Source organism: Cherax quadricarinatus, chromosome 9, assembly GCF_038502225.1.
Source record: "Cherax quadricarinatus isolate ZL_2023a chromosome 9, ASM3850222v1, whole genome shotgun sequence".
Lineage (NCBI taxonomy): Eukaryota > Metazoa > Arthropoda > Malacostraca > Decapoda > Parastacidae > Cherax > Cherax quadricarinatus.
The window spans coordinates 22697877-22717232 of record NC_091300.1 but is presented as its reverse complement, the minus strand read 5'-3'; positions in this window follow the sequence as shown (position 1 = coordinate 22717232).

The following is a 19356-nucleotide window of genomic DNA, read 5'->3' as shown; positions in this document are numbered from 1 at the left end:
CTCCTTCCTTGCACATCCTTCATTCTTCATCTCTCTCTTCTCCTTCCTTACACATCCTTTATCTCTCTCTTCTTCCTTACACACCCTTCATTCATCCTCTATCCCTTCTCTGTCAGTCTTTGCTTCTTACATTCCCTTCATTCTCCCTTCAAGTGGGAAAATTGGCGTCGTTTTAGGTGTGTTAATTTTATTTCACGATAATCTGTTTCTTGTTAGTTACAGCTTAAAATGTTCGTGAAGCAAAGAATGACCGAGCACAGAGGCGGTGATGTCCTTGTGAAAGTCATTTAGTGTTGTGGTATAACAGCTGTCCTGAGACTACGCTGCGCTGGATCACCTGGGCAACTTAACATTCTCTATGTACATAACGTTAAGGCCATCAGCATTTTTCTTGAATGAATAGATCATTAGATGAACACAACCAGGTCGCGCGTCTGCTCACGCCTAGATGACAGAGGATGAAGCCTCCATTACTCCTTCCGCTGAATGACCCATATGGGTTTAACACTCCATGTAATATAATTATAATCTGGTCAGGTCCAACCTACAAGCATCGAGGCTGGAGTTGGGTCGTCCTGTACAGTTGTTCACCAGGTCCAGAAACTGGAGGGAGGATAGCGGCGGCCAGCTTCATGAAAGCGTTGTATGCTCCAGGTGTGAGCATTCTTGTGCCTCATAGAATTATGAAGCCAATCATCGCTTATCAAATACAAACTGCGGCTTAATATCGTAAGTTTTCTTAAGCTGTTTTGCTAGCATGATTCAGCAAGTGGTTCAACAAAGGCACTGCAGTCAAATTTCACCCCAGGAAAGCAGCTTCATTAGTGAGCGTTGAGTCTCCTAGTCATCCTCACTCCAGCTTGGGTGGTAATGTCATGCTGTCTAGAGACCATCATGTGTTCTCTCTGAAGCTAACATAACCTACCATCGCTTGCCCCAAGCAGACATAACCGCAAGATGATGACTGATGTTCCTCAGAGCAGTGAACATGCCCTCTCATGCATACGTAAGTCATCTGCCTACCCACGGTCGTTCTGTACCAAGGGACTATATACACTTCCTTCAGGGAGAACTGGCACTGATTACACATTATTAGGGTGTTGCTGGTTTATTCCTCAGTAAGAATCCCCTGACACAGATCACTGTCATAAGACGAGCCGTTCAGTGGTGCCGGCACCATGGTGGGGCGTGACAAGCAGTGTCTCAGTAACCCACCATAGTGCCTGCTGGCACTATGGTGGGTTACTGTGTTACACCCTGGCATTGCCACACCCTGGTACTGATCTTTGAATCGTTCAGTGGCAGCAAAGTTCAACAGATCACCAGCAAAGACCTTTCCTGATACTAAGTGTCATGAATGGTTATTTATGCACCTATCTACTTATCTATCTACATGTCTGTCTGTCTGTGTGCTTGCCTGTCTGTCTGTTTGTCTGTCTGTACATGACTTAATAAAGTTGCACATATATGTACTGTCATGTTTGGCTTTGTTGATTCCATCACTGGTAACAGTCTGACCATCACTGGTAACAGTCTGACCATCACTGGTAACAGTCTGACCATCACTGGTAACAGTCTGACCATCACTGGTAACAGTCTGACCATCACTAGTAACAGTCTGACCATCACTGGTAACAGACATTTCCTTCTATTTAAACATCTGCCATCATCTAGTAACAGTCTGACAGCAGGGTTAGAGTCTGACCCCACGTGTGTAACAGCTTGACCATTGTCACTGTTGGCAGTGTGCACCATAATAATAATAGAATAATTCCTTCTATAATTAAAATAATGCCAGAATCGTGTTATTATAACAAGGGGTTAGAGTGGACCCCACGTGTGTCCAGCGCCTTTGGGGGGGGGATGTGGAAGGCATTCAGGCTTAATTCGGGGAACTGGAGCACAGATCCAATAATAATAATAAATAATAATAATAATAATAATAATAATAATAATAATAATAATAATAATAATAATAATAAAAGTTTCTTACCACATCTCTGGTTAAATTAAATGTATAAAGTCCTATTTTTTTCATTGCTTTAAATTTGCCTCCTCAGTGGCTAGTTTATTGTGCACCAGTAGCTCATGTGAGTATTCAGCCAGCCACTCTCTCTAAGACAGACACTCTTTAAGACGCTCAGACACTAAAACACTCAGACACTTGCTCAGCTTGACACTCTTGGAAGACATTCAAACACTGAGACACCTAGACACCCTCTAAGACGATCAAGCACTCTCCAAGATACTCGGACTCTCACTGAAACACTCAGACACACACTCAGATACTAAGACACACTCAGTGACCTGTCATCCTTCATCAACAAAGTTCACAACGCTCAGCTTTCTCGTCCTATTTTGGCGTTCATAATCAGGATCAGCAGCACCTGCCTGGTCCGTTAGTTTGAGGGTGTGGTCCTGGGCGTGGTGGGGGGTAGGGAGGGTATGTTGAAGTGTGGTCCTGGGTGTGGTGGGGGGTAGGGAGGGTATGTTGAAGTGTGGTCCTGGGCGTGGTGGTGAGGGGGGAGGGGCCATGGTATGGTGTGGTGAGGTGGGGTATGGTGTGGTTTGTTGTTAGAGGGTGTGGTAGAATGGGTCAGGGTAAGGAGTGACCAGGGTCCCAGAATCTTTCCAATAGAGTGCCCTAGTGCAGGTATTTTTGCTTTCTCCAATAATAGGCTTTATCCCAAGAGTCACCCAAAATTTCTCATTTACACACAGTGCTAAAAGAACCTATAACTGACTGTGTATTGGGTTACCCTACTACATCTTGCCTCTATGTTTTTCACGTTATTTTCCCAAAATATTATTGTCAAAATACTCATGCAAATTAGTTTTCTAACTTGTTCATTATTTTTACCCGATTTTTTAAATTCTTTTTAATAATATACCTTTTTTTCAACATTACTTTTACTCAAAATTAGTAAGACCAAAATATTTTGTGTTGGCCGCAGTCAGGTCTCCACACTACATCATTTCTGGTATACCATAATTGGGTTCTTCCTACTAACTACAGCCTACTTTGCCACCAACAATTTCTTGCCGAACCATTTTCAAACATATCTGAGAATATTTTTTCCAATATTTATTTTTTATATTACACATGGAGCGGCCAGCACAGAGGGACGTTTCATACGTGTGACTTCCCTGTCTGACCTTAGGCACTGTAACTATTTTTTTAAACTTAGATATACCTGCAGTGTGCTGCTACACTATACTGCATGATAGTTACATAGTGGGAACACTCACAGTGTGCTGCTACACTATACTGCATGATAGTTACATAGTGGGAACACTCACAGTGTGCTGCTACACTATACTGCATGATAGTTACATAGTGGGAACACTCACAGTGTGTTGCTACACTATACTGCATGATAGTTACATAGTGGGAACACCCACAGTGTGCTGCTACACTATACTGCATGATAGTTACATAGTGGGAACACTCACAGTGTGCTGCTACACTATACTGCATGATAGTAACATAGTGGGAACACTCACAGTGTGCTGCTACACTATACTGCATGATAGTTACATAGTGGGAACACTCACAGTGTGTTGCTACACTATACTGCATGATAGTTACATAGTGGGAACACTCACAGTGTGTTGCTACACTATACTGCATGATAGTTACATAGTGGGAACACTCACAGTGTGTTGCTACACTATACTGCATGATAGTTACATAGTGGGAATACTCACAGTGTGTTGCTACACTATACTGAATGATAGTAACATAGTGGGAACACTAACAGTGTGCTGCTACACTATACTGCATGATAGTAACATAGTGGGAACACTCACAGTGTGCTGCTACACTATACTGCATGATAGTTACATAGTGGGAACACTCACAGTGTGTTGCTACACTATACTGCATGATAGTTACATAGTGGGAACACTCACAGTGTGTTGCTACACTATACTGCATGATAGTTACATAGTGGGAACACTCACAGTGTGCTGCTACACTATACTGCATGATAGTTACATAGTGGGAACACTCACAGTGTGTTGCTACACTATACTGCATGATAGTTACATAGTGGGAACACTCACAGTGTGTTGCTACACTATACTGCATGATAGTTACATAGTGGGAACACTCACAGTGTGTTGCTACACTATACTGCATGATAGTAACATAGTGAGAACACTCACAGTGTGCTGCTACACTATACTGCATGATAGTAACATAGTGGGAACACTCACAGTGTGCTGCTACACTATACTGCATGATAGTTACATAGTGGGAACACTCACAGTGTGTTGCTACACTATACTGCATGATAGTTACATAGTGGGAACACTCACAGTGTGCTGCTACACTATACTGCATGATAGTTACATAGTGGGAACACTCACAGTGTGTTGCTACACTATACTGCATGATAGTTACATAGTGGGAACACTCACAGTGTGCTGCTACACTATACTGCATGATAGTTACATAGTGGGAACACTCACAGTGTGTTGCTACACTATACTGCATGATAGTTACATAGTGGGAACACTCACAGTGTGTTGCTACACTATACTGCATGATAGTTATAGTGGGAACACTCACAGTGTGTTGCTACACTATACTGCATGATAGTTACATAGTGGGAACACTCACAGTGTGTTGCTACACTATACTGCATGATAGTTACATAGTGGGAACACCCACAGTGTGTTGCTACACTATACTGCATGATAGTTACATAGTGGGAACACCCACAGTGTTTTGCTACACTATACTGCATGATAGTTACATAGTGGGAACACCCACAGTGTGTTGCTACACTATACTGCATGATAGTTACATAGTGGGAACACCCACAGTGTGTTGCTACACTATACTGCATGATAGTTACATAGTGGGAACACCCACAGTGTGTTGCTACACTATACTGCATGATAGTTACATAGTGGGAACACCCACAGTGTGTTGCTACACTATACTGCATGATAGTTACATAGTGGGAACACTCACAGTGTGTTGCTACACTATACTGCATGATAGTTACATAGTGGGAACACTCACAGTGTGTTGCTACACTATACTGCATGATAGTTACATAGTGGGAACACTCACAGTGTGTTGCTACACTATACTGCATGATAGTTACATAGTGGGAACACTCACAGTGTGTTGCTACACTATACTGCATGATAGTTACATAGTGGGAACACCAAGTCACAGTGTGTTGCTACACTATCACTGCACAGTGGTGCCTGTGCTAACCTTCCTATGGTGTAGAAATATACCTATGATAGTTACATAGTGGGAACACTCACAGTGTGTTGCTACAGTATACTGCATGATAGTTACATAGTGGGAACACTCACAGTGTGTTGCTACACTATACTGCATGATAGTTACATAGTGGGAACACTCACAGTGTGTTGCTACACTATACTGCATGATAGTTACATAGTGGGAACACTCACAGTGTGTTGCTACACTATACTGCATGATAGTTACATAGTGGGAACACTCACAGTGTGTTGCTACACTATACTGCATTCTAGTTACATAGTGGGAACACTCACAGTGTGTTGCTACACTATACTGCATGATAGTTACATAGTGGGAACACTCACAGTGTGTTGCTACACTATACTGCATGATAGTTACATAGTGGGAACACTCACAGTGTGTTGCTACACTATACTGCATGATAGTTACATAGTGGGAACACTCACAGTGTGTTGCTACACTATACTGCATGATAGTTACATAGTGGGAACACTCACAGTGTGTTGCTACACTATACTGCATGATAGTTACATAGTGGGAACACTCACAGTGTGTTGCTACACTATACTGCATGATAGTTACATAGTGGGAACACTCACAGTGTGTTGCTACACTATACTGCATGATAGTTACATAGTGGGAACACTCACAGTGTGTTGCTACACTATACTGCATGATAGTTACATAGTGGGAACACTCACAGTGTGTTGCTACACTATACTGCATGATAGTTACATAGTGGGAACACTCACAGTGTGTTGCTACACTATACTGCATGATAGTTACATAGTGGGAACACTCACAGTGTGTTGCTACACTATACTGCATGATAGTTACATAGTGGGAACACTCACAGTGTGTTGCTACACTATACTGCATGATAGTTACATAGTGGGAACACTCACAGTGTGTTGCTACACTATACTGCATGATAGTTACATAGTGGGAACACTCACAGTGTGTTGCTACACTATACTGCATGATAGTTACATAGTGGGAACACTCACAGTGTGTTGCTACACTATACTGCATGATAGTTACATAGTGGGAACACTCACAGTGTGTTGCTACACTATACTGCATGATAGTAACATAGTGGGAACACTCACAGTGTGCTGCTACACTATACTGCATGATAGTTACATAGTGGGAACACTCACAGTGTGCTGCTACACTATACTGCATGATAGTTACATAGTGGGAACACTCACAGTGTGCTGCTACACTATACTGCATGATAGTTACATAGTGGGAACACTCACAGTGTGTTGCTACACTATACTGCATGATAGTTACATAGTGGGAACACTCACAGTGTGTTGCTACACTATACTGCATGATAGTTACATAGTGGGAACACTCACAGTGTGTTGCTACACTATACTGCATGATAGTTACATAGTGGGAACACTCACAGTGTGTTGCTACACTATACTGCATGATAGTTACATAGTGGGAACACTAACAGTGTGCTGCTACACTATACTGCATGATAGTAACATAGTGGGAACACTCACAGTGTGCTGCTACACTATACTGCATGATAGTTACATAGTGGGAACACTCACAGTGTGTTGCTACACTATACTGTAATAGTGTGGGAACACCCACAGTGCTACACTATACTGCATGATAGTTACATAGTGGGAACACTCACAGTGTGTTGCTACACTATACTGCATGATAGTTACATAGTGGGAACACTCACAGTGTGTTGCTACACTATACTGCATGATAGTTACATAGTGGGAACACTCACAGTGTGTTGCTACACTATACTGTATGATAGTTACATAGTGGGAACACTCACAGTGTATTGCTACACTATTATTTGTACAATATTTTTTTTTTCGTTAATGATTTTCATTTGTTTATTTTCCATATATTTTTACTTAGTTTTAATTTATCGCATAGAATTTATTTACGGATATTTAACAATGTGTTCATAAGGTTTAATTTGTGGATCACCCACTCAGGGCCACCCTTAAGCCGATTGGACCGATTGCTCCCATTTGGGCCCCGCGCCTGAGGGGGCCCCGCGCTAGAGTGTAATCTACTCTCGGTTTGTGAAGTACACACAACAACACGAAGTCAAAAAACAGGGGCATCTGGAGAAAGGAGATTTTCCAAAACTTACTTGAGATCCTCAGTTCAACAAGAACGGTTGAACATTTTGGCGATTTTGTTCATTGAATCTGAAATTAGTAGTTTAAAGTTCGACAAATTTTGTTTGTTGCTTGTAGACTTACATGTATGAAAGTTTACATTAAAATGTAGCTTACATCTGTTTGGTCTATTAACTAGTATGCATTTTTTTAAGAGCACAGTTTGATTGCTTGCCATACATGGGGGCCCACCAAAACTGTTCCAAATTGGGCCCCGCACCTCCTAAGGTCGCCTCTGCACCCGCTAATACTATAAATTAATTCTCAGGCAATGTATATAGTTAATGCTACCGTATTTTTTGACAAATCAATATACATGTATATAAACAAACTGAATACCTGAGAGTGTTTCTTGTATCAACGACGCCCCCAGTGACCTGGTCATGGAACAAGCCGCCGGTGGTTCACCAAAGTAAACTTTATAAATACAGTGTTGAATATTCGTAAATAAATTCTGTGTGATAATTGAAGGTAACATATTCAAAATGAAGATGTCTATATTGGTTTAGTTTTTGTTATATTTGTGACTCACATTGAAGATTATACACAATAAGGTGTGTATACCTCTCAGTGTATACCTCTCAGTGTGTAAACCTCTGTGTGTATACCTCTCAGTGTGTATACTTCTCAGTGTGTATACCTCTCAGTGTGTATACCTCTCAGTGTGTATACCTCTCAGTGTGTATACCTCTCAGTGTGTATTCACTGAATTTGATTTTCCCTGTATAAGGGACTAAAGTATTCCTGACTGGTGGTGAACAGGTGATTTGTAGCCTTATTGACCATTACATAGTCGATCGGTTTTAAACCTAACAAACCACTGTCATTACGACAAACCCACAAACTGAAAATGAAAGCTGGATAAGGTTTCTGTCTGGTGCTGGACCATTCACCAGTGGACACATCGAAATATAATTTAGCTTGTATTTCTAATATGTGGGTTTGTTGTCAATTATACCAGACACATTATTGTATCTTTTATTTTTCAAATTCTGCTCCTGAGGTGTCTGACTCTCAAAGTATATAAAAACAGATGGTTATAACTAGGACCATAATTTTTAAAGCGGTAGATCGGTAAGCCAGCGGAAGGCCTCGGTCAGATGACCAAAAGCTCCAATGGCGGGTCATCATCTAGCTAAAACCCGCGTCAGGAAACACTTGTCCTGTGTCCTGACGAACCTTACCTAACCTCGAAGCATATACACTGAGAATTTACTCGTGTAGTCGATAGACTATTCATCCCATTCTCCTGAGCAGCAGTTGAACATCATGCTCGACTCTGATTATCGTAATCACTCTTCCATTGTCTTCCCTTTCAAGGTGGGGGGGGGGGGAGGGAGAAGAGAAAGAGGGATGTTGGAAGAAACGTTGAAGGTGAAAAGTCATTTACCACTCGAAAAAAAAAATATGTTCCAGTATTCTTGAAGAAGCAGCTTCATATAATACTCTCACCTCTGCTTTTTCCATTTTCAATCTGTTTGCTGCTTCACCCATTTTCCCCCATACTACTGGCACTTCTTCCCTAACAAATCTCATTCCTTCATGCACTTACATCCCATTATTTACAGTCAACAGCTCAGAACATTCTCTCCGTCTCCCTAATACCTTGTTATCCACCATCTCTCCACTTTCACTCTTAACTGACAAGTCCATTTACTCCCTAGGTATTTCCAACATATTTATCTCTCCAAAACTGTTTCTTAATCTCAGCCAAACTTACTGATGATGACTACCCTCATTAAGACTTATTTTCCAGTTGAAAATAAAAATGTGTGACAGTCAGCAATGATTTTACTATACAACGTTTCGGGACATTTTGTGGATTTGTTTAACATTTGAAATTATAAGTACAATATGTATATATTAATATGTAATAGGAATATTTCTGTAGGTTCAAGAGCAGGTTGATGACGTCCTGTTCTCGGTGTTGTAGCCACAAGAGCAGAGTTGTAGTCGTGGTATGATGTCTTCAGTGTCAAGAACGCATAAGCCTGAGAATAACGGAACACTGCAGTAAACTTATTGGCCCATGCTAGGCACATCCAACTCACTTCCAACTTCACCAACTCATATACCCTTCCAGCCAATATTTAAAGCTGCCCAAAGTTCTGGACTCAATGACGCTACATGGGAGTTTGTGCCATTCATCTACAATTTTATTGCCCAACAAATACTTTTCTGTATATAAATGTCTAACTTGAATCTACTGCTACGAGTCCTCTCATGGTTAAATACTTGGAGCACGTTATTTATATATCCTTTATTTACTCCGATAATACGTTGGTAGAATTACCGACAGTATGTTACACTAAAATAAAAATGTAGCATTAATTGCACATGTGTCCTTTTACCCCAACTTATTCCAGAACTGAGTTCTGCACTTGTTCCCTCGTCTTCGGGATCTAATTCATTATATATACTCTATTTAAATTTTCATTAGATAAAGCACTTAGTGCTTATTTGTATATTTCACTCCAGTGTTCCGGTACTGAAGAAATTTTCACAGGCAGCCTCGCGGGTCGGCTCGTATGCAACTTTAGCCTCTATATGCTGACTGATGATGCTGAGACCATTATCTTGATCCATTTCCTCGTATCCTATTATGATTTGTGTATGTGCGCGCGCGCGCGCACGTGTATCTGTGGCTGCGTTGCATGTATTGTACAATCTTATATTCATCTACAAGTAACGTAAACTAGCCTGACACAACACATTATCTAGGCAAATGCTCTCCAAATATGGCTAATTCCTATATTGTGGTAATTTTTGCTTTGTGCTGCCTTACCCATGTTAAACTTCTTATCTTAATACTTCGCTAACCTTTTATACGACGTCAATAATATTTATGAAGCGTAATGAACACAAGACAAGCTAGGCTATTTTTTTTCTTTTTTTTTCTGGAGTCTTCATTTCTTGGGAAATTAGATACAATCAGCATTATAGTTTCTAAATTAGTTTATAAAGTATATATATGAGGTTTCTCTCATCTAATTCCTCCTCATCTAATTTTTAGCCTCTACTGCTTGTTGTTATGTGGTAATCTATATAAATATATAATTTATATAGATTACCATGCTGAACCAGAAGACTCAGGTGAAGAATGGAGAAGGAAGGCAGTCAGTGGTAGTGTACTCAGGTAGATGTCTGACAGTCTCTACATTATCACCCATCCAGTTACTAGTATGATCAGTTTTGCCTAACCTGACTGTCCGAACAACACCAATATATTGTACGAGCTTCTATATAACCCGAGGCTGTCCTGGTGCTATAAAGTATGGCCTCTGAGGTCGACTCATTAAGAAAATAAAGCGACATAAGAATTTACTGTTGTTTTGTCAGTTGGCATCCACACGTATTACTTATCTCTAGCGACTCGTAAATCAAGATTAACTTATACACTTGCTTCAGCTTATAATTTCAGCTTGGCAAAATTCAAAAGAATATAATTATTTTTGTGTGTGCTTTATCACCGTTCACCTTCCTCATAAACCCGGGGAACAGTATTTTGGTTGGTCTCCTCAGCAGGTAATCTTCCTGTTGACGGTGTATGATTTATATATATTGTTTTCCAAGCTTATTCTCTATACTTCTCTCCTGCCGGTGCACCATAAAAAATTTTTGCTCCATCAGTCAAAAGTAAACCGTGTCCAGTTTCTCATTTTTTACAGACGATCTGAAGTTATATCGCTGTTTATATTATGATTATTAACGTTAATACAGGAAATAAGAATTTGATGTATTCGAATCAGTCTGTTTGATGGTGACACAAGTACACAGGAAGTCAAAATGAAGAAAATAATTCACAGTACCGTGAATATAATCAAATTGTTGTAATTATAATCTTAATTTTTAAAGGGGTTGATCGGTAAGCCAGGGGAAGGCCTCGGTCAGATGACCAAAAGCTCCAGCTTTGACTTAAGACCCGCGTCAGCAAACGCTTGTCCTGTTTCCTGACAAACCTGACCTAACAGTACCGTGGGAGGAACAACTAACACCCAACCCACAAACTGGGGGTAAATCTAGACGACTTGAAAATAGTCCAGGACCAAAACATCTTTTATTTTCAACTTCAGTTTGTGGGTTACTTGTGAATAGTCAAAATGGTATAATTGATTGTTGTGTATTCAGAGGAAAACGCTGAACCCCTTATGAGTCATACAGCTCCTGGCGAATACGAGATAATCAGGTTTGATCCAAAGAAGGGGGTTTGTCCAGTTCCTTGGATCAAAGGCTCGTTATCAGCAACCTCTACCTGATGAGGTAGGTGAGGCTGAGGTCACATGGGTCAGATAACACGAACCTGTTGAAAGCTGCTGTTACTGCGGCATATTGACAGCTGCTGCTGGCATGTTGACAGCTGCTGCTGCTGGCATGTTGACAGCTGCTGCTATGTTGACAGCTGCTGCTGGCATGTTGATTGCTGCTGGCATGCTGACAGCTGCTGCTGCTGGCATGTTGACAGCTGCTGCTGCTATGTTGACAGTTGTTGCTGGCATGTTAATTGCTGCTGGCATGTTGACAGCTGCTGCTGACATGTTGACAGCTGCTGATGGCATGTTGACAGCTGCTGCTGCTGGCATGTTGACAGTTGTTGCTGGCATGTTAGTTGCTGCTGGCATGTTGACAGCTGCTGCTGACATGTTGACAGCTGCTGCTGGCATGTTGATTGCTACTGGCATGTTGACAGCTGCTGCTGCTGGCATGTTGACTGCTGCTAGCATGTTGACAGCTGCTGCTGGCATGTTGACAGTTGTTGCTGGCATGTTAACTGCTGCTGACATGTTGACAGCTGCTGCTGGCATGTTGATTGCTGCTGGCATGTTGACAGCTGCTGCTGCTGGTATGTTGAGAGGTGCTGCTGCCTGCATGCTGACGGCTGCTGCTGCTGCCGTCATGTTGAGAGATGCTGCTGCCTGCATGCTGACGGCTGCTGCTGCTGCCGTCATGTTGAGAGATGCTGCTGCCTGCATGCTGACGGCTGCTGCTGCTGCCGTCATGTTGAAAGGTGCTGCTGCCTGCATGCTGACGGCTGTTGCTGCTGCCGTCATGTTGAGAGATGTTGCTGCCTGCATACTGACGGCTGCTGCTGCCTGCATACTGACGGCTGCTGCTGCCGTCATGTTGAGAGGTGCTGCTACCTGCATGCTGACGGCTGCTGCTGCCCTCATTGACAAGTGCTGCTGCCTGCATGATGGAAGCTGCTAAGTATCTCTTGCCTGCTCCCTGCTGTTTATCCCAGGATGTTACACTGCTTCCTAGCATCATCTCTCAACCACTAAATATCATCATCGATCTTGTATTAATGGCTTCTCCTCAGATAACTTGTAAAATGAGTGCTGGAATTGTAATAAAAACTTACAATGAGTTGATTGACAATTATTTGAATTCTGCCTCTACTGGTTAAGGTTACAGACACCCTGATGTTGATATCATCCATCCTTCAGAGTTCAGGTTATGTTCCCAGGCACCTCGCTACTGACTGCACCGCTCACTTTATATAATTATGCAAAACATCGTGTTAAAGATTGTATCATAGGACCCACAGCTGTATATAAAATTCATGAATAACGATAAGAGGAAAATTTATTCAAACTTTAGTTGAACGCAAAGAAATAAAAGTTTGTCTTATACTTTGAAAAAAAAAATCTTTGTATTTCACACAGGAGTGAAATATTTAGTTCAACGAAGTTATGAAAGTAAGGTCCCTAAGTCAGATAATGTTGGGTTCATTAATTACAAATACATTTGGTTAGTCACGAATTTTACCAATTGTAAGCCTATGCGGTCAATGTTGGCCTAAGACAGCCAGTAACAGTTTAAAACCAGACAACAACTTGAGTCATCCATGTTGGTCTGGTTTACTCTTGGGAAGCATTACAGTGATGTCCTTGCGAATACCCCCAGAACCATATATTGTAGCATGCTTATACGTTTTATGCGAGGAGGGAGATGAGGCTAGCCCAGGTGTCGTTGTAACTCCCAGAGAAACAATTGTTGCTTTTTCTTAGAGTATTATGAATGATTTCATTTCTTGTAGTCAGTCAGGAGTATGGTCTGTGAGACTTGTGTATAGATGGTGCTGTTTACTGCACCAGTTAAGCAGCTGCTGAGTAATATAATGTATATCTTTTTTCTTAGTGGTACAAATATTTGTGCGACCTTGCATGCCATTACTTTTCCACACGCATTTATATTAATTTCCGAAAATTTAGTACTGTACACAGTGCACTATTTATAAACGGAATAAAACAAGTGGAAGGTATTCAGTGTCGCAAATCGCTGGTATTTTGACTTTTGTCACAAAACGGAAAGGTCCACAATTGTGCTTCTTATGTCTTGTGAAGGTGTCTTGATGCTGGTGAAGCTCTCTCGATCCAAGGAGTTGGAACTATCTTTGGATCGAACGTAATGTCCCTCCCATTCGGCAGGCACTGCATGAGCCACAGGGGATAATAATGTACTACTTAGTAGCCGCATGTGGCTGATGTGCCGCAGGTTGTGCAGCTCTGCCTCACAGACTTTATCGTATCCTATTATAAGAAAAAAATCGCCGGATTTAACGCAGTATATAATTCAGTAAATAAACGCAAGTGATCAGTCTTGAGTAATTGGAAGGAAGGAGAGTCAGTGAGTGTAATTGATGATTTGACTTTGGGATAAAAAAAAATGCCTTTTAATTTTCAGATATATAATTTAAGATAAATTATTGTGATAATACACATAATAGTAAATTGGTTACCACGCTTGTAATTCATTTTTTTACTGAGTAAAATCATAGTAAGTTCAGCTTCTAAGATTTCCAATAATACAGAAGTACCCCCTCATCTTTGGGACCAACTGTCCCCAGGCCTAGCCACATTCCACGCCCTCACGGGGCTCGTAGGAAGAAGCTAGGCCTCTCTGGTCTGCCATCCCCGCTCCCAGGGGGCTATGGTAATGACAGTCTTGTGAGCTGAAAGCTTGGGCTCAGGCACCTACCCTACCCTAGAAGGGCTGGGCATGGTGTCGATTAGGGCAATGTGTGTAGGTAACACTGAAGTGCAGTAATAACTGTAAACCGAATTCTGGCAAGAGTTGAAAGCCATAAGGACCTAAGCGGATGCTTGACCAGCATCTCTCACTCACTGTATCATTTCCAAATTTACAACTGTGTTAATGATACTTTTTAAACAGACGCCAGCAACATCCACCCATCTTTGGAATTATGTATTACAGATGAAAGAAGATACAAAGAAGATTGGTAAGACATTAGTCGTCCTTGTAGTGTGTCAATTTATTTCTTTAACTCTGATAACTTGGTAATGCAACTACTGACTGACCTCAAACTCAATGTGCTAGTGTATGTGAGGACATTGGTCTCTCCGATATAAGAGAATACCTTTTCAGTTTATGGATAGTCTTTCCTCGATGCTGAAGAGTTCTTAATCCAGGGAATTGGAACCAGCCGCCCATTCCTTATGCACTTTATGACCCTTACGGGTTTAGTGCGCCCCCGTGAATGCAATAATAAAGTGGCTAATCTTCACACTCTTGAAAATACTTGTCTAATAAATTTACTCCCCGCTGTTATCTGATATTTAAAATATGCGTAAATGTACTGTATACTCACTGGATCATATATGCTGCGAACATTGCTGCTTCTCTCATAACCATTATCAGGAAGCCTGAAAAAATATATTAAAGCAAAAGAATATCACGGAGACAGACATATAAATGTATGCATATATATATATATATATACATGTATATATATATACATGTATGTATATATATATATGTATATATATATGTGTGTATATATATATATATATATATATATATATATATATATATATATATATATATATATATATAATATATATATATATAATATATATATATATATTTTTTTTTTTTTTTCAACAAGTCGGCCGTCTCCCACCGAGGCAGGGTGACCCAAAAAGAAAGAAAGAAAATCCCCAAAAAGAAAATACTTTCATCATCATTCAACACTTTCACCACACTCGCACATTATCACTGTTTTTGCAGAGGTGCTCAGAATACAGCAGTCTAGAAGCATACACACATAAAGATACACAACATATCCCTCCAAACTGCCAATATCCCAAACCCCTCCTTTAAAGTGCAGGCATTGTACTTCCCATTTCCAGGACTCAAGTCCGACTATATGAAAATAACCGGTTTCCCTGAATCCCTTCACTAAATATTACCCTGCTCAAACTCCAACAGATCGTCAGGTCCCAAGTACCATTCGTCTCCATTCACTCCTATCTAACACGCTCACGCACGCTTGCTGGAAGTCCAAGCCCCTTACCCACAAAACCTCCTTTACCCCCTCTCTCCAACCCTTTCGAGGACGACCCCTACCCCGCCTTCCTTCCCCTATAGATTTATATGCTTTCCATGTCATTCTACTTTGATCCATTCTCTCTAAATGACCAAACCACCTCAACAACCCCTCTTCTGCCCTCTGACTAATACTTTTATTAACTCCACACCTTCTCCTAATTTCCACACTCCGAATTTTCTGCATAATATTTACACCACACATTGCCCTTAAACAGGACATCTCCACTGCCTCCAACCGTCTCCTCGCTGCTGCATTTACCACCCAAGCTTCACACCCATATAAGAGTGTTGGTACTACTATACTTTCATACATTCCCTTCTTTGCCTCCATAGATAACGTTTTTTGACTCCACATATACCTCAACGCACCACTCACCTTTTTTCCCTCATCAATTCTATGATTAACCTCATCCTTCATAAATCCATCCGCCGACACGTCAACTCCCAAGTATCTGAAAACATTCACTTCTTCCATACTCCTCCTCCCCAATTTGATATCCAATTTTTCTTTATCTAAATCATTTGACACCCTCATCACCTTACTCTTTTCTATGTTCACTTTCAACTTTCTACCTTTACACACATTCCCAAACTCATCCACTAACCTTTGCAATTTTTCTTTAGAATCTCCCATAAGCACAGTATCATCAGCAAAAAGTAACTGTGTCAATTCCCATTTTGAATTTGATTCCCCATAATTTAATCCCACCCCTCTCCCGAACACCCTAGCATTTACTTCCTTTACAACCCCATCTATAAATATATTAAACAACCATGGTGACATTACACATCCCTGTCTAAGACCTACTTTTACCGGGAAGTAGTCTCCCTCTCTTCTACACACCCTAACCTGAGCCTCACTATCCTCATAAAAACTCTTTACAGCATTTAATAACTTACCACCTATTCTATATACTTGCAACATCTGCCACATTGCTCCTCTATCCACTCTATCATATGGCTTTTCTAAATCCATAAATGCAATAAAAACTTCCCTATCTTTATCTAAATACTGTTCACATATATGCTTCAATGTAAACACCTGATCTACACATCCCCTACCCACTCTAAAACCTCCTTGCTCATCCGCAATCCTACATTCTGTCTTACCTCTAATTCTTTCAATTATAACCATACCGTACACTTTTCCTAGTATACTCAGTAAGCTTATTCCTCTATAATTTTTACAGTCTCTTTTGTCCCCTTTCCCTTTATATAAAGGGACTATACATGCTCTCTGCAAATTCCTAGGTACCTTCCCCTCTTTCATACATTTATTAAACAAAAGTACCAACCACTCCAAGACTATATCCCCCCCTGCTTTTAACATTTCTGTCATGATCCCATCAGTTCCAGCTGCTTTACCCCCTTTCATTTTACGTAATGCCTCACGTACCTCCCCCACACTTACATTCTGCTCTTCTTCACTCCTAAAAGATGGTATACCTCCCTGACCAGTGCATGAAATTACTGCCTCTGTTTCTTCCTTAACATTTAAAAGTTCCTCAAAATATTCTCGCCATCTACCCAATACCTCCATCTCCCCATCTACTAACTCCCCTACTCTGTTTTTAACTGACAAATCCATATTTTCCCTAGGCTTTCTTAACTTGTTTAACTCACTCCAAAATTTTTTCTTATTTTCATTAAAATTTCTTGACAGTGCCTCTCCCACTCTATCATCTGCTCTCCTTTTGCACTCTCTCACCACTCTCTTTACCTTTCTTTTACTCTCCATATACTCTGCTCTTCTTATAACACTTCTGCTTTGTAAAAACCTCTCATAAGCTACCTTTTTCTCTTTTATCACACCCTTTACTTCATCATTCCACCAATCACTCCTCTTTCCTCCTGCCCCCACCCTCCTATAACCACAAACTTCTGCCCCACATTCTAATACTGCATTTTTAAAACTATTCCAAACCTCTTCAACCCCCCCACTACTCATCTTTGCACTAGCCCACCTTTCTGCCAATAGTCGCTTATATCTCACCCGAACTTCCTCCTCCCTTAGTTTATACACTTTCACCTCCCTCTTACTTGTTGTTGCCACCTTCCTCTTTTCCCATCTACCTCTTACTCTAACTGTAGCTACAACTAAATAATGATCCGATATATCAGTTGCCCCTCTATAAACATGTACATCCTGGAGCCTACCCATCAACCTTTTATCCACCAATACATAATCTAATAAACTACTTTCATTACGTGCTACATCATACCTTGTATATTTATTTATCCTCTTTTTCATAAAATATGTATTACTTATTACCAAATTTCTTTCTACACATAGCTCAATTAAAGGCTCCCCATTTACATTTACCCCTGGCACCCCAAATTTACCTACTACTCCCTCCATAACATTTTTACCCACTTTAGCATTGAAATCCCCAACCAGCATTACTCTCACACTTGATTCAAAACTCCCCACGCATTCACTCAACATTTCCCAAAATCTCTCTCTCTCCTCTACACTTCTCTCTTCTCCAGGTGCATACACGCTTATTATAACCCACTTTTCACATCCAATCTTTATTTTACTCCACATAATCCTTGAATTAATACATTTATAGTCCCTCTTTTCCTGCCATAGCTTATCCTTGAACATTATTGCTACCTCTTCTTTAGCTCTAACTCTATTTGAAACCCCTGACCTAATCCCATTTATTCCTCTCCACTGAAACTCTCCCACCCCCTTCAGCTTTGTTTCACTTAAAGCCAGGACATCCAGCTTCTTCTCATTCATAACATCCACAATCATCTCTTTCTTATCATCTGCACAACATCCACGCACATTCAGACTTCCCACTTTGACAATTTTCTTCTTCTTATTCTTTTTAGTAATCTTTACAGGAAAAGGGGTTACTAGCCCATTGTTCCCGGCATTTTAGTTGACTTTTACAACACGCATGGCTTACGGAGGAAAGATTCTTATTCCACTTCCCCATGGATATAAAAGGAAAATTAATAAGGCCAAGAACTATTAAGATAAAATCAAAGAAAACTCAGATGAGTGTGTATAAATAAACATGTACATGTATGTGTAGTGTGACCTAAGTGTAAGTAGAAGTAGCAAGACGTACCTGTAATCTTGCATATTTATGAGACAGACAAAAGACATCAGCAATCCTACCATCATGTAAAACAATCACAGGCTTCGTTTTACACTCACTTGGCAGGACGGTAGTACCTCCCTGGGTGGTTGCTGTCTACCAACCTACTACCTACAAAATATATATATATATATATATATATATATATATATATATATATATATATATATATATATATATATATATATATATATATATATATATATGTTTTGCCGAATAGGCAGAACTTGCGATCTTGGCTTAAATAGCAACGCTCATCTTGCCATATAGGACAAGTGAAAATTTGTGTATGCAATAATTTCGCCAAAATCATTCTGAACCTAACGAAAAAAATATATTTCATTGTGTTTGTTTAGTATCAAATTATTGTAAACAAATCTAAAATATAATTAGTCGGGTTAGGCTAAAATAAATTGTTCTTGTTATAATAAGGTTAGGTAAGTTTTCTAAGTTCCTTTTGGTGCAAAATTATTTTTTTTTA